This window comes from Trichosurus vulpecula, chromosome 4 (assembly GCF_011100635.1).
Source record: "Trichosurus vulpecula isolate mTriVul1 chromosome 4, mTriVul1.pri, whole genome shotgun sequence".
NCBI lineage: Eukaryota > Metazoa > Chordata > Mammalia > Diprotodontia > Phalangeridae > Trichosurus > Trichosurus vulpecula.
In genome coordinates, this window is record NC_050576.1 from 180115678 (window position 1) to 180131939 (window position 16262).

The following is a 16262-nucleotide window of genomic DNA, read 5'->3' on the forward strand; positions in this document are numbered from 1 at the left end:
AAGAATACATGAAGAAATGAGGAAGAAGGGAGAAACTATTTCTCATAAGCAGGATGTGTGAGTATATAAACATCAATTTGAGGGTGGGAGGAGTGGACATCTCCTGGTTCTCACCTGGTTCTTATCTGAAAAAGGCAAAAGGAGGAAGATCACACACAGTCTGAAGTAGAAATACATTGAATTCAACAGGAAAATAAGGGGGGGGGGGGTGGGTAGAGCCAGGCAGGGAACAGTCACTGGCTTAAAACAAGCTTCAGCTATGGAAGGCTGACCATTGGGTTGGATAAAGAAGGGAAGGGCAGAAAATATCAGACCACTCCAATTACAGATCTTACCAACCATTATGGTTTCAGAAGACTGAGGATGAAGCAAGCTTCCCAGTAAAGAACAAGACATACCTTTTCAGATAGAGTTAATGTGCTGATTTGTTTTGTTTGACTATACTTATTCCTTTGTGCAGGAGACTGGGGTGTGGGGTGTGGAGGGAAGAGTTAGTTATTAGTGACAGAAATGCAAAAGAAAATATAATCAATAAAACATTGTAAATATAGAGGAGAGGACGTTCAGAAGAGATCACAAACAGGGCAGTTGTTACTATCATGTTATATTTAATGTACACTTCTAAAAAACAAATGGCATTTAACAATTCAGTTTATATATAAATCCTTTCTTTTCATTGTATATTGAAATTCTCATGTTTAAGTTCATAATAAAAAAGAAAACGTTAAAAAATTAGAGTAGGGATCACTTTCAGCTGCAAAAAGGAGTGGCACTCAATAAACGTGAATGAATGACTAGGGCACCACTAAACCCTCCCCCCCTCTATGTTCCACCGGTTTCATTCCATTCCCTAGCATTCCACTAGACTCAGCCTCATACACCAAGAACTTGTAACTGCTTTGACTACTCTACTCCTGGTCACACCCACCTAGGCCTCAGCCTGCCTCCTCTTCCCCTCAGTGGCAGCAGTTTCCTGTAGAAAGGAAAAGCCCAGGACAAAGGGCAGAGAATCAAGTGAAAGGTATGTATTCCACTGCCCTAGGGTTGGGCAGCGTCCAGGTCTACTGCACTGCACCTCACCCCACCCTCACCCCCACCCGTTTTCTTCCAAGGCCATCCCACCCTGGATCCAGTGACACCCCTAATATCGCAAAGTCACTTAATATGTAATAATTTCCCCCAATTGCTTGAACCTTGGAGTGCCACCCCTTCCTCCTCCATGCAGATTCCCAGCCCAGGACTTTGCCCCTGCCCTTGCCCCTCCCAACCCTCCTCGCACCTGGGGATGGGAGAGAGGCTCCAGGAGCTCCAGCGCCTGTCTCCTCACGTTTAACATTGGGCGTCAGTGGATTTCAGATCCATCTTTTCCTGAGAACAACCCTGGATCTCTGCTAAGGCAGATGCCTATCAGGTAGGATGTTTGTTTCCCATTTGTGCTGTTATTGCTGTCACAGATGTGATTTCTGGGAAGGGGCAGAGAGAGGAGCCTCTTAGTATTAATGTACTAAAGGTTGGGCTTACCCTGAGGCATCAACTTGGAGGGGGCCTAATTACAGCTCACTACAAAACTAAGGTGGGCCTTCTCTCTCAAGGGCAGTAAGGCTAGCCTGTGCCAAAGGCTAGATGAATAGCACCTAGACGCAGTTTTGTACATAACAGATACTAAATATTTGCTAAATGAAAATTAACCTGTCGTTTGTCCTTTTTCTGAGGGGCAACAGTGAAGATCTGAGCCACTGAGGCCTCTGATTATGGTCCAGGAAGATACAGGGGCACCAAGGTTGATTTTGGGGGAAAGTTTTGAGCTCTGAATAGAGCTGCCAATGCTTGGTTAGCTAATACTAAGCTCACAGTTGAAGGAATTCTGCCTCCTATCCAGTCATATGATGACAACCTCATGCTACATGTTGGGGGGGCAGGGAGGGGGTCAGCTTTGCTACTACACACATAGTAGTCTAAAGCTAAAAGAGATCATCTAGTCTACTCCTCTCATTTTATGGAGAAAACTTGAGAACCCTTAAAGTGGCCTGCTGAGGTTCATAAAACCGATTATTAGCAGAGTCAACACTGAAACCCAGGTCTCCTGAATCCAAGTCTCGCGTCCCTGTTCTTAATACCAGACTGCCACTAGCAATCCTGAGGTGACCATCGCCTATCGCACACGAGAAGGTGAAACTGACAGTATAGTGCGTAGCATTCAGGACTGGAATTGGTGTGCATTTGGAAAGTAAACCCAAAGCTCCTTGACTTTTTGCCTCAATTGAATTTCACATAAAAGTCATCTTAAATATTAGGCACACTCAAACCAGGGGTTCTTAACTTTTTTTTTTTTTGGCCTCATGGACCTCTTCTCAGAATAAGGTTTTTAAATAATTAAAGGAAATGCTAAATTTGTTGGAGGTTGATGCAAGATGGATTTTTTTCTTCCCATTCAAGTTCATGAACCTTCTGAAATCTATCCTCAGATCCTTTCCTTGTGGGTCTATGGACCACAGGTTAAGAACCCCTGACTTAAACAAAGGTACAATCTTTTACATAAGGCTTTCATTCCAAGGGGACCATTATAGAATTAGGTTATCAGTATTGGAAGGCACCTCTCCCCACTTCCTACCAGAGTTGGAGGGCTATGTGGAGTAGAAAGCTGCATGGACTTTCAGGCTTTTTTGCTATGTTGCTTAGTTTTGCTGAATTGTTTTCTTTTTCCTCTTTCTTATTATTTGTTACAAGGGACAGCTCTTCAGGAGGTATAGGGAAGAGGGAGAAATGTAGGTGATGTAAATACAAGAAATCAATAAAAATATTTTAAAAAGAAATGATGAATATTAATATTGAGAAAAGTATAGGAAGAACTTATATACAGCTTGATGCAGGGTGAAGTAAACAGAACCAGGAAAACAACCTACACAATAATAACAATATAAATTGAAAGAAAAAACCCTGAATACTGGGTAATTGTAATGACTGAACTGAGATGTTGAGATGAGAAAATGCACCTCCCTCCTTTTTCCTGAAGAGTACAGAAACACTGGGGTTTAACACTGCACAAGTCAGATTCATTTGACACGGCTAGTTTTCCTCAACTGTCCTTTCTTTTTGCATTCCTGGTTACAAGGGATGGCACTATGGGGGGGAGGAGGATATACTGGGAAATGGGTGATTTAAACAAGATAAAAACTTTTAAATGCAAATATCATTGCACTGAAATTGTGCAGTTTTTAGTAGCACCTGTTCATATTCTTTATTGGAAGACAATTCTCATCCACTTACATGTGTCCTGACACTATTCTTACAAGATTCTGGTACACCTTGATACTGATTCAGCTACCTGACCTTATTTATATCGTCTATTCATGTCTTTTTAAAATTTGAGTTGGTAGATGATGTACCCTGTGTGGTCTCTTTAAATATTCCCTATTTTCTTCCTCATCGGGATCGTTTGAATCTTTAGAATTTAATTTTTGGATATTTCTTATCCCTCTTGGATCAACTTGACCTACAGAATTTTAGGCCATGGGAAATTCTTTCTCTGAACTTTGAAATCTTTTCTTTCAAAATCTTTGTTACATACTAGATTGTGCTCAATTTCTCCTTTTTGATGAGGAATTCTAAGATAGAACAGTCACTTCCTCTCAACATTGTCATTATTTCTTCACCAGCAACCAGTTTCTTACTGATAATAGTTTCCCTCATATCCTCTTCTACCTTTTAAAGAATGAAATTATTCTAACTATAAGTCAAAAGCTTCTCTGCTTTAAGCAGAGCCCTCTAGCAGTTTCCTGGTTAAATAAGTCTCTTGTCACTATCACGGTCTGCATGCCACATCTGTGATGTTTTCCAATCTCATCTATTTATTCCTTCTGGCCAACTAACCAACTGTATGCTTCCAAAATATCACTTCTATTTCACCCTCCACTGACTACCAAATACTCTCCACCATGTGGTTTCTGTTTGTAGTATTATCTAAAGAATTAAACTCTGGTCTGGAAATCAGGATATAACCACTCCAGTCTACAGTTCATCTTCACTAAGTTAACTGCTCTGAATCTCAGTTTTGCCATAAGTTATATTAAGAATAATCCCTGGTTTACCCTAAAGTGCCCTGCACTTTGTTGCTCAACAAAACTGACTGTAAGTCAATGCTTTGAGGTTAACAAATGTGAAAATGCTCTGAAAGTTGAGTGCGCTATGAATGCATGTTTTCATTTTTCCTAGATTGTGTGTGGAAGAATACTGACTTGACACATAACAGAGCTTATCAAGATGTCTGCCCCAGATACAAACATAAAGGAGGGGACAGAAGGTAATTTTATGAGTACTCTTTCTAAAAGAGTCTTTACAGGAAGGTAACACATGGAACAGCTGAGCTGACTTACGGCTTTTACTTATAAGCATGTGCAAACTATCCCAGAAGACCTCCTCTACTTCCCCTCCACTTTACTAAGGCACAAAGTTTCTACACAGGAGAGGTGCACACTGGAATCAGGAAATAATAATTCATGAACTGAGTTCCCTTATCTTTTGAATGAGGAAGCCATAGCACTAAGCTTGGGGAATTATAGTGACCTTGCTAAGAAGCAGGGCAAAGAAACCAGTCATCACTCATTTCTGACAGTCTCAATTCTTGACATGGGGAAGGGACAGACTGGTGGCCTAAGCAGGTATTAAATGCCATCTTCTGACTGCCTCCTCTCAAAACATAAATGGGGAAAGATGTTAAAGAAACTAATTCCTAGCCCATGTCAAAGACTGGGCTAAAAGCAGACCACTTAGTGAGAACAAATTCCTAGGGAGATATTCGAAAGCTTAAAAGAACGTTTTTCCATTCTCCCAGGGCAGCAGTCAGGCAATAGAAGAACAGTTCTGAAAGGAATAAGGCAAGCCCCCATGTCAACAAAATAGTGGCAAATGTCTACGTACAAGGATAATTCCACCAATAAACTATGGGAACAAAGTCTGCACCAGAGAGGGGTTAAAGAAGTTCTAGACCTCAATGTGTTGATAAGGAGATAGCAGTGGCCCTGCCTAAAATCCAGAGTAGTGTAAAGGTTAGAGTCTATGCCTAGCTATGGGGTGGTGAAGCACAGTCAGCTGAGAGTCAGGTATTGGTTGTTCTAGTCTTGGCTACAAGGCTGCATGGCATGGAGGCCAACTTGTCCACCATGCTATCCTTGATCTGGTTCGAGAGTCGTAAGAATCAGTAAGCTACAAAATAGCACTAGCCATTTCATTAAATAACTAAGGACATATACCTACTACAGACTAAATATTTCATGCATATTATTTTTCAAACATATATTGATTTTTTCTAACGTTTTCTCAATAACTAGATACTAACAGTATAATTACTTAACCTCTCTGAGCCTGTTTCCTCATTTATAAAACAGAGAGAAACCCAACTCAACTTAAGAAGTATTTAAACACCATAGGAAGAAATCATGCTAGGCAACGAGGACTCAAAGACAACAATGAAATAATCTTTGCTTTCAAATAGGTACACATAAAAGTAGACATAAAAATAAATACAAGCAATTTGGGAGTGGGTGGGTGTAGAACAGATCCTAGAAGTCCAAGGATAGGGGAAAATCAGGAAAGGCCTCATTTATTAGGTGGTACTTGAGCTGACCTTTGAAGGAAACGATTACCTATTGCTCTTCACTACTGTTCTACTGTGTATAGCCTCATTCCCTAGCGAAGTAAATACTTTTTAAGTGCCACTTAAATAAGAGTTTTTATTGCCCACAGTTATAAAGGTCAAACCACTGGAACTAGACTACTAATACCTACAATCATGTTCCAGAGCTCTCACACTCACTATCTGTTTAACACCAGGCAAGTCAATTTCTCTACCTCAGTTTTCTCATTTGTAAAACCAGCAACTGATATTTCTATAGCACTCAGGGTTTGCAAAGTGCTATACACACAATTTCAATGATCCTGACAACTATCTTCTGTGAGGTAAGTACTACAGGGTTTATTATTCCCATTTCACAAATGAGAAAACCAAGGCTCAGAAAGTTGTGATTTGAATAGTCCGTAACTAGGAAGCACATCCTCTAGCTCAAAGGACTGAGAAAAATGCTTTATAAAAATTAAGCATTACAGAAATGAACTATTACTATTATTACTCATCCCTTCAAACTTCCCTGTTTCTGTTGATGGCAACACATTATTCCAGTCACAGGTTCAAGAGTGTTCATTCTGCCCTTTCACTCTTCCTCACCTTCCATATCCAATCAGCTACTGAGTCTTGCTAATCAATCAACAAATAATTTACTAATTGCCAGTGCCAGGTACTGCACAAGTGCTGGTCCGTTCTAACCCCATATCTGTCCATCTCTATTCACATGGCTACTGCCCTGGTTTAGACTTCTAGACCACTGAAATGGCCTCCTAATTGGCCTGCCTCTCTAGGCCATCCTCCACATAGCTGGCAAAGTGATTTTCCTAAACCATAGATTCATCTCTCCCCCAACTCCTTTGCATAAGCTGTTCTCCTTGTGCCTAGAACGCTTTCCTCCATCTCTGCCTCTGAGAATCCCCAGGACCTTTAAAGCCTTAGATTAAGTGCCACCTTCTACATTCCTAACCCTCTCTAGTTTTTGTACTCTCCTTGCCCCCTCCCCCCAATTACTATACTACTTTTCATATTTCACCCCAATAAAAAACAAGCTCCTAAGGACTGTTTCCTTTTTGTCTTTATAACCCTGCCATCTAGCACAGAGCCACACACAAAGTAGGCATAGCCTGGGGGGTAAAGGGAGAGAGGGTGCCTTGGCTAAAAGGCAATGCATTGCGTAAACACCTAGTTTTTAATCTGGGAGCTCAAATTTGAGCTCAGATGTTTGAGTTTCTGTATAAACTTGGGCAAATCACTTCTCTCTAGGCTCATGCTGAATAATCTATTAGTCCCCTTACCAGCTTTAAATACCATTAAAGTCCCTATAAATCCCATGCTTCCAACTTCAATGTCTGTGGCAAAACAGAACAAAAAGCCCACCAAGGTGCTATAACCCACCAGAACAAAAAGGTAAATTCACCCCAATTCCCCACCACCAACTGAAGACAGGGAGGGAATCAACGTTCTGCAACATATCCTTATGCCTCTTATGTGACCAATAATTTGGCTGAAATCCTTCATAGGATTTCACTATCAACTATGCCAGTCATAAACTGCCTTTGTCATTAGGATGTGGCTAGAAGTGTGACACTGGTGATTTGGGCTCCGCATTAAACTGTGATGGAGGAGCAGAAAAAACAAAGCATTTAAAAAAACACTATTATAAACTATTTTAAGTATTCTGAGGTTCTTTACTCAAGCCAATGAATTGTAAGCGTTTCCTGCCCAGATCACACTGTACTTTAAAAAATACCATGTCAGCTTCTTTATCCTGATCTGCTAATTAAGGAAAATTAGACTTTCACTTCTGAGAGTAATTACTATTCCTTTTTATCTATTTTCCCAGGGGGAAGCAGAGGGGAATGAACATTCTTAGTTAAAACTCTTTATTTCTGATCCCTGTTCTTGTTAAAGCCCCAAAGCAGGGAAACAGCCAAAAATGGTTATGTCCCATGCTTCACAAGTCACTTTTTCTCAACTTTCCCAGAAAAGCATGAAGACAAAGGCATACATGCAAAAGTACCAAAGGATCCGGCACCTCCACCACTGCCTTTTCTCCCCAGGGCAGAAAATGACAGCAGCACAGGTGAGGCCCGAGTTCTTTTCCTGTTCCCCTCTCTGAAAGCAAGATTTCAAGCTGAATTTATTTCCAAAACGTGAAGGTATGACTGCTGGGAGAGTTCCCTCCCCACGAGTCTGGAGAGTTAGAAGCTACTTTGCTCCTCACCACAAGATGCTATCTAGAGAATCAGAACCCTCTGCACCAAAATAATTCCCACGAGAAGCTAGCTTCAACAGGACGGCTGTAACCCTAGTCAGGGCGCCTTTGGGGAAAGGCTATACGGTAGAGGTAAAAGGCTTCTGGACTTGAGTCAAGGCTTGGATCTGACACACAGCTCTACCATGTATGAGCCTTGTGATTCTGAGCCAGTTGTCTTTCTTCACTGCACACTTGCTTCTTTATCTATAAAACCACCAAAATGTTATTTGTACTACCTATCTCAAAACCAGGAAGTACCTTCTAAACTATAAAATGCTATCTCGATTAGTATTACCTACCACAAATGTTAACATTTTTTGCATACCCATTACATGCTATGCATATGCTCTACCTCTCTCTCCATCTAAGAATTTTTAATAGCCTAAGCCAAATATAACTAAGCAACCATATAAGTGCTAGAAAATCATGTATTCCACAACCAAATACATCCCCTAATTTTTGGATGATCTAGGCCACAGCTTCCTTCTATTATTGTAGAGTTAACAGCAGGATGCAGTAGGAATGAATGTCTTCCTCACTTAAACTATCACACTTAAATTTCTGGGTAACCTAGAGCTGGTGCTTAAAGTCAGAAAACAGAGTCCCAGAGAGAATGACTTCATTGAAATCAAACTGGACAGACAAAAACTGACTTATCAGAACCTATTACAAGTGAGTTGTCGGGAATTAGGAATTAACCTAGAGCAAGTGGTGAAGATTAGAAAGTTACCCAACACACTGCTCAGAAAGGTAAGTTTCCAAATTATGATACTCAAATTAAACTCTTGGTTATAGTTATATTTGGTTACTTAAAGGGTTCAGATTTGGGGGTAAAAAAGAATTTCAGTGTAATGCACATCATTTATCATTTTAGCAAGCCAGTAAATAAAGCTCAGTACAAAAGGTCTTGGAAATGCAGCCCTGGGTTCTGTTGCTTGGGAACTGTTTGCCTTTGGGAAATCACTTACCCTCTGTGACCATCTGAGAAATGGGACAACTCCACTACCAGCACTTCAACAGAGTATGAATATGTTAAATGCCATTAGCGGCTCTGCTGATTTACACGCCTGGTAAAATTACAAAGTCTTTGGATGCAAAAGTTTTGCAGTCATGCCATTTGCTTCATAAGTCTCATGGAAGAACTTTATAAAGGATTAACAGTAGGTAGCACAGTGATGGAAGCAACCAAATGAACTTGCCTTTGTTTGTTCAGCAATAACTAATTCTCATTCCTACTTTGCATAATAGTAGTAATACTTTGGGGTATCCTGGACATATAACTTTTCCCCTTTCTAAATTAAAAAAAAAAAGCCCCGCTTAAATTTTTTTTTATTAAAAGCCCCCATTTTCTTGGCAATTATGATGGATGTTGTTGAGAAAGTTTTTTTGTTGTCTGACGTATAAACTGGTATGAGATTTCCTTAGAAATGTGCTACACAGAAAATTGTGCAGAGGTGCAAACAAGAAATTCTGAACAATTTTAGATGGGGGGGGGATGGTAAGAACTAGTTAAACTGGTTCTAGCATTAACTTGTAGAACAGGAAAATGTTAGCAAAAACAATTCCTTCTTTGTCTTCATGTTTTCATGGTTATTACACATATTAATTATGCAGAGATAAGTACAGATTTCTTTCATTCCTTACTCCCAAAAGGACAAAGATATTTCAAGACTACAGGAATTTCAAGAACTAGAGCTAATTCTAGTGAACCATAGCATGCCAGAATCTACACCATCACTGATAGAGAAACCCTGCTACAATCACATTGCTGCGAAAATGACTTACTAAATCAAATAAAAGAACCAAGGAAAAAATTCTCCTAAGCACTGGCCATGGATCAAGAATCTGATTCCACTTTCAGTTCCAACTTGTGATCCTTGGCAAGATACAGTTCCTCATCTATAACTTTTGTATTACTTCACTTCCCAGGTTGTTGTTGTTTTTTAATGACAATGATTATGTTTTGTTTTGTTGGAGGAGAAGCATCTATAGTCCTTAAACCAGTACCTAATACATACAATGGTACTTTGTTAAATAAACAAAAGCAAAAATTAATTAGGATTCATCTACCAATAATTTATTATCTTCCATAGGCAAAGTACTAGATGGGCTTCTTGAAGGATGATTCTTTTTTAAAAGCTGGTTATTTAGGCAGCAATTAGGTCTCAAACCCTTACAAGTACCACACTGACCAGGGAGGGTCAGGGAGGACTGGGTAAGGCTAGTAGTTATGGTACCTCACTTCACAAATTGAGCCAGAATACAGATACCTCATTCCACAGTGGGCAACTCTGGCTCCTGAACAACCACGGAATTTGTGGGCCCCTTTGCTTGAAAAGCCAGGCAATCTAATTTTCCTGCTTAGGCACTTCATCTGATACTTGTGAATATAACTGCAAAGTAAATGAATTTCTAAATTATAAAAAAGGTAGCACATATAGTGTTCAATTACCCCTCAAAATGACATGCCTGCCATAGCAGCTTGGTTATCCAAATATTCCTCTTAAATATAACTACTTTATCTCAGTTGTTTTATTCTACTACCCAATACCTTCCAGATTACCTTCTTTATTGGCTACTAGTTAATAAATGTTTTGCACAGTATACTATAGGCACTTAATGTATGTTAATATTTTAAAAAAAAAAATCAACCTAAATCAAATTACAAAAATCAACCTACTGCCAAAGAAATCTTCTGTACAAATTACACAGTTGAGCCAAATATAAAATAGGATCTAAAATTAGGTGTTTATAATTGTTTATACTACTGCTCTACTACATTAGTGTGGGTATGGCTAACATTTCTTCTATGCAGAAAGTCATTAAAGAGGTAAATCTGTATTTTTAGTAGAACACCAGATCCAAATGTACCAAATACTAAACAAGGTAAAATTGGAAATAAATGAGATTCTTAAAACATGACGTGGAAAACAAAACAAGTTGGGAAACCTTTCATAACTTTAAAACTGGTTTGTGAATTAGATAAACCTTTGCTTCCTTTCATTAATACAGGGGATAAAAAAGAAATCAATTACATTGAAATATAGCTATCAAAATGATAAAAATTAAGAAAACAGGTTCGCAGAAAAACCCCTATAAATTAAAACAAAACAAAACCACCACTCCAGGCTACTGAGATTCAGTTAGCAAATCACTCCTTTGAAATTCTAACTTAAGAGCTGTTAAATTATTTTGCTGTAATCCAGACATCAATCATTACATTCTTAGTATATACCTACTGTATTCACTTGAAGGAATTCCCCACTTGAAAAGCACTGTTTAGAAATTAGTACTTCAACTCTGAAATGTCAGGGAAAGAAAATGGGACAATAAAAATAAAGAATTTGTTCCCAATCCCCCATTGTGAAGTACCAAGAGATGCTCATTTAATCACTTCTTCCCACTCCACAAAGCCAGCATACCTTCTAGCTTTAGTGTGCTTTAACCTTTTTCGGTGTTCCCTTTTGGCAATCTGGTAAAGTCCATGGACCTCTACTCAGAATGTTTTTTTTTTAAATAATTAAAGGAAATTCTAAATATTAGCTAGAGATTAGTAAAAATGTCATTTTTTTCTCCAAGTTTGTAAACCCCCTAAAATCTATTCATGGACTCCAGGTTAAGAACCCTTCACCTAAAGTATGCTAAATATCTAGGAATTGCTAGCACCAATGCAGGCCCCACCAACCTGGGAAACAAGCCGGCCAAGCAGGGTTCTAAGACAATAGCTGGGAGTCTGCCATAAAGCTTCTATATGGCTGACAGCTGTAATCTTTCCCAGTCTAGGAAGTGATTTCTACACATAGCTATTTTAAACCTGTGTGTGTGTGTGTGCGTGCATGTGCACGTGTGTGTATGTGAACACACTTCATGAATGCAGTTTTCTTTTTAAAGAAGCATTCAAGTGTCTGTCTCACACCTCACATTACTCAGATCATTAATCTAGGTGGGATCAGAAAAAAACATCTATTCTTTTTTGGTGTCCCCCCCCCCCAAAAACCCCCAAATTTTCACATGGTGGCTACTGAGTGTTGGAAAAATATCGAAAAAATAAGAATGTGTTGAAAGTAGTCTGTTGATATGGCATTTCTCTGCACAGTAGCCTCATTTATTTGTAATATCATCATTCTTAGAGAAAGGTTTCATTGCCTATGCCCTAGAGAGGAGCAAAAGTATCAGTTCTGGCAGATGCCCAACTGCAAATGATGCTAAGGTAGAGTAAAATAACTTCGAAAACCTATTAGGACCCTAAATTTGGCACTTAAAAGATAGCTACCTTTTTCACCTGCCACAAAGTAGGAAATTCACTCACCTGATTTTCTAAATATATGCTATGAATTTCTCTATTTTCATCAGCAACCAAGAACCCTTTCCCCCATTCTTAACCAACCACCTTACAATTTTTATCTGGTATTTTGTATCATATCCCCAATACGAGCATTATGAAAATGCATACTAAGCTTATTGTAGCTAGAAATAAAACCAGATTAAACATTATCCATCGCAGCCTTTTAAAAAATAAAAGACTTGAAATGACAAAAATGTCCAAATCCATTGATCCTGAAATCTTACTGCAAGGCATATACCCCAAAGAAGTAAAAAACAGATCCCACATACACCAAAATATTTATATCAGCACTTTGCAATATCAAAAAGCTAGAAACCAAGTACATGCCCATCAAATAGGAAACTGTGATATGAGAATGTAATAGGTTATAATTTAGTTTAAGTAAAAATGAAAAAGAGAGGAATAGGAAAATTTAAATATGAATTGATACAAATGAAGTAAAGAGAAGTGGGAAAACAATATTCATAACGATATAAATGGAATTTTCTAAACCCTTGGAACTGGATACTGTGTAATTATGATCACTTAACCTGGCCCTGATGAAGAGATGACTATGCGCATTTCCTCTTCTTTGCAGAAATGGGAGACTATGAATGCGGAATATTGCATATACTGTTAGATCCAGCTGATTGATGGGTTGGTTAGTTTTAACTTCCTTTTTTTCCCCTTCTCTGTTACAAGGTGTGACACAGGCACAGAGCTACCGTCCTAAAAGTTTTAATGCAGCTTAATGCTATTAATATCAATAAAAATAAAACAAAGGAGTTGAAACTTTGGTGAAACTTCAATTAAGAATGCCCTTTTAATTCTACTTTTTTAAAAAGAATGTTTAAGACCTTAATTTTTCCAAATCTTCCCATAATTAATTTTACCTTCCTTAAAGTTCCTCAATGACTTTATTATGTGGCTCACTGAAACGCTTTCTATCTCCAGATGATATTCCCAGGACTTCAATATTTATATTGCAGATCATTATAACAAACTATCCTCGGAGTTCAAAGAGGAATTTATCCCCTATAAGGATTTGACCTCATCTCCACATTTTAGTCACACAACACTATTATTAAGACCTTATAACTCACCATCAAATGAACCGACACCACCTCTAGCAACCTAAATGCTAATATTCTTCCGTGACTAAAACCATTATGCCTACATTTGTAAAACTTCCTCAGTCATATAAAACCTGTTTTTTGACACTTATAGATACCTCTGGTATCTCCAGCTCTCCTAAGAGTCTCTCATTTCTTTCCACTCTGGATTCAACAAACTCCTTAGCCTGTACTCACCTCAATGGTCAGCTACTTTGATAATATACCTGCTCCTCATACCAGAGGTTCTTTTGCCTTGTGCTGATGGCAGTTTCTACCCTGTTGATAATCTTCAACCTCAAGTAAATCCTGCCATCTAATTTCTCTGCTCCTTGCCTTCCACAAGTATTGAAGTCATGAAATCATATATATTCCACCCACTAAAAATTTACATTCTATAAACTAGAGCTTGAGAAATTAATTTCAACATGAATCTCTCTTGTTCCCCACATTTGACTACTGCAAATTTTTACTGTTGACTCAAGCTCCTGGCCCTGCACTGCCTCACTCCCAAACACCAGATGACCACTTATTTCAGGTCAAGGATGGCCATGTACTACCTCAACTCCCCTCCTCTAGACTTCTACGATTTTCATTGTCATCACTCATGGACTTTCCCTTTAAAAAGGCATTTTGCGACTAGCAATAAGTTCGCATCTTAAAAAAAAAAAGCCCAGCTTACCAGGAAAGAAACATGGCTTTGCTTCTGCATGCATATAGAAGGTTTATGGGAACTACAGATGCAAAGAGGTAGAGAGAAGCCTTGCATGTGTTACATAAAATTACAAACAAACATTTAATACAGCAAGAAAGCTGAAACTGGAGTGGCATGAAACTGGAGAAACTTCAGACTGGATTTAAGCTTCCTGGATCTGGAGTAATTATAACTTTACAATCAGCACTGGATGAACAACAATGCACTGTTATTTGCAAGGTTCACTGGTAAGGTAACTGACACTGACCTCAGCTAAAAGTAAAATGCATATTAAGAACACTCTTGGTCTTTAGCCAGATGGTTACTGTGCTATTTGTCCACTTCTTTCAGCAGCCTTCTGCTCTAGAGTTCTCATTCTCTGCAGACATAATGGTGGCTCTTAGCTATCCCATGCTCCTTATGGGGCAGCAAAGGTTAGCTCATTGAGGATGCAAACAAATCATAACCTAAGCAGAGTAGTACACAAAACACACATGCACTTAATTTAAAAACTTCAATTCCATGCACAGAATTATGTAAGTTCCTCCACTGAAGTCTTACTTGAATGCTTCATCATAGCCTAAAGAGGATTCATTTCTCAAAGGCTATGCCAACAAGTCCTATTTAGCTGGACAAGTCTCAAGACTGCCATCTATTGTCTATGGGCTAGCCTAGGTATTTCAGAGAGGCAAATTTTTGCTGACCAAAAGGGAGTTGGGGGCGGGGGGGGGGGGGGTATACCGGTTTAATTTCAGTTAATTAGATTTAAAAAGAAAATAAAAAGACCAAAGAGAAGATAGGATCTTCAGTGGAGGAGCTTTTCACAATTATGAAATCATGGATCTTTTGAAACACTGAATTAAATGACTGTTTAGCTGATATACATTTTAAATCAGCATAAACTGAAAGAAATTATCTCTAAAAGCTGTGAATTAAAAAAAAAAACTCTCCTTGATAACTTTTTTAGTTTTAAGCAAGTGATTATAAATACATGTCAGCAATGACACTGAAGGACTTAGAAATATTGATAAGCCCATTTTTCTATTATTTCCCAATAATGAAAACATGATTGTGTGAGTATAATACATCAGCAACCTGCACTTTATTTCAAGTTGTGCTGGGTTTAATAATTTTAATGTGACCACATGCCATTTAGAAATCAGTTATTAACCTACTGCAGCAACTCTTTTCTTACAAATAAAGTACGTGTAGGTACTTTGAAAAACAAAGAGCTATACAAAAATTGGTAGTATTTTTACCAATTCCAGAGTCAGGGGAAGAGAAAGGAATAAGCAGTTACATATAGCCTACTAGGTGCCAGGCAGTGTGCTAAGTGCTTTACAAATGTTACCTCAGTCGATCCCCACAATAACCCTGGGAGTTAAGAGCTGTTATTAACCTTGTTTTACAGTTAAGAAACTAAATGTCTGAGGCAAATTTGAACTCAAGTCTTCCCAACTCCCAGCCCAATGCATTATATCTACTGTGCCACCTAGCTGCCTCAGTCAGCCAGTGAAGCTCTCGTCCCTCACAGTATTCCTTTGGGCACATACTCAGGCAACAGACTGCGAAATACGATCTGTCTGAGCAGGCCTGAAGTCAGTGTCTTTTCTTCTGAACTCCTCCCTAACCCCCAAGGATATCTCTTATAAACTCTATTGTGGTTATTCTTTATGTTTTTCACTGTGTGTAGCTATAACAAGTTTAGATAAAAATTAGAACAATTTGACAGATAAGCCAGCAACACATGAACTGCTAGTTTTTCTGAAGAAGGAGATAAGAGGATCTCCCACTTAAGATACTGTTTTGGCTATTTAAACACCCTTGTACTACTATACTATAACCCATGTTTCAAAACCAACCTATTTACCAACAGACCAACAGGACCTGCACAGATGAAAATAATCTTGATATAGTTCTGAAACAATGGTGGTGTTGCTTTAACATTCCTTAAGAATTACAAGAAAAGGAAAAATCAAAACTAGAATTTCTAGAACAATCCTTTTTCACAATCAAGTATAAGGGATGCTGATTTGGTTAGATTATCCTTTGCTTTAAATCACTCAAGTACAAGGGAGAACATTATAATACATCAGTCCACACTATGTAGCTTCACTAAAAAAGTAAAAGACAGCTTTATTCATAATCATCTAAAATTGCAGTCAAAGAGCTTAAATTAGTTGATCTTAACAGTATAGATCAAATCGTTGAACAGTACACAAGCACTGTATGATCATTCAAACTAAATTGGGGGA

At 38.5% G+C, this 16262-nt stretch overlaps 1 protein-coding gene across 3 annotated transcripts in view; it reads right to left on the reverse strand.

Annotated features, from left to right (window-relative positions):
• LUC7L3 (LUC7 like 3 pre-mRNA splicing factor) overlaps window positions 1-16262 on the reverse strand; it is a 66248-nt gene that overhangs the window by 23328 nt on the left and 26658 nt on the right. For 2 of the 3 annotated variants that reach the window (XR_005010162.1, XR_005010163.1), the window contains exon 12: window positions 1280-1463. The gene's annotated coding sequence lies outside the window, so the exon portion shown is untranslated. Of the gene's footprint in view, window positions 1-731; window positions 974-1279; window positions 1464-16262 lie in introns of those variants that run through there. The other variant, XR_005010164.1, reaches the window with a different exon arrangement.